The following is a 1,667-nucleotide window of genomic DNA, read 5'->3' as shown; positions in this document are numbered from 1 at the left end:
TGAAGGATGCGACTGCCCCATCATTTTTTGCTGATTTTGATAAGATGGTGAGTTTGAATTTCAGTACATTATATGCAGTTTCACTGAATGATCTGTATATGACTGAGGGTTTGGCCTACATCCTGGCAGGAAATTAGTGACAGCATTGGCTTTGACTCTTCTGTCGCTCAACAAAACTGCATACGTCTCTTGTGTTTTAATTCTTTCATTTACAGATTCTGTTGAGCAGTTCATTCTTTAATCTGTATGTTTTAAGCATTTGTGGTTTTTTTACCTCAAAAATATATTCTGATAAGCTTTCCTCTGATTGTAACAGTAACTATTTAAAGCTGGTATGTATTGAAATGTGAAAATGTCACCTGGCAGCAGATTTGTATGAGAGAATGTGTTGTGTAACGTGTTGGAGGTACTTGATAGACATGAAGCCTAGATCAGTGTTTGCGAATGGTCCATTTAGGCAGGTGGAAGCTCTTCTCAAGAATTTGAAGGGTTGACCACCATCTTTCTTTGCAAAAGAACAAAGTTAATGCTGAATCAGTCGAGATTCCTGAAGCCTCAGAGACAGAAGCTGCTAAGGAACAAGACAAGCCTACAGCTCCGCCTGTTGGTGAGGAACCTCCAGCTCCACCTGCCGTTGAGACGGAGGAACCTCCAGCTCCCACTGCTGAGGAACCTGCAGCTCCCCCCACTGCTGAAGAACCACCTGCTCCCCCTGCTGCTGAGGAACCACCTGCTCCCCCTGCTGCTGAGGAACCACCTGCTCCCCCCACTGTGGAGGAACCTCCAGCTCCCACTGCTGAGGAACCTTTAGGTCCCCCCACAGCTGAGGAACCACCTGCCCCCCCCACAGCTGAGGAAGATACAGCAGAAAGTTCTGGCAGCCCAAAGGAGAATCCTGCTGTGAGTGGACATGTTGATCACAGCAACTTACTAATAACACTGCTGCCATCTGTGATCCCCTGATCATCATCACCACCACCACTGTCATCATCATCACTGTTATCATCATCATCACCATCACCATCACTGTTATCATCATCATCACCATCATCACTGTTATCATTATATCACCATCATCATCATCATCACCATCATCATCACCATCATCATCACCACCACCACTGTTATCATCATCACCACCATCACTGTTATCATCATCATCACCATCACTGTTATCATCATCATCACCATCATCACTGTTATCATCATCATCACCATCACCACTGTCATCATCATCACTGTTATCATCATCATCACCATCACCATCACTGTTATCATCATCATCACCATCATCACTGTTATCATCATCATCACCATCATCATCATCATCACCATCATCATCACCACCACCACTGTTATCATCATCACCACCATCACTGTTATCATCATCATCACCATCACTGTTATCATCATCATCACCATCACTGTTATCATCATCATCACCATCATCACTGTTATCATCATCATCACCATCATCATCATCATCACCATCATCATCACCATCACCATCATCATCACCACCACCACTGTTATCATCATCACCACCATCACTGTTATCATCATCATCACCATCACTGTTATCATCATCATCACCATCACTGTTATCATCATCATCACCATCATCACTGTTATCATCATCATCACCATCATCACTGTTATCATCATCA

The sequence above is a fragment of the Micropterus dolomieu genome, linkage group LG06 (assembly GCF_021292245.1).
Source record: "Micropterus dolomieu isolate WLL.071019.BEF.003 ecotype Adirondacks linkage group LG06, ASM2129224v1, whole genome shotgun sequence".
NCBI classification, from domain to species: Eukaryota; Metazoa; Chordata; class Actinopteri; order Centrarchiformes; family Centrarchidae; genus Micropterus; species Micropterus dolomieu.
Note: the sequence above shows the minus strand (reverse complement) of the source record.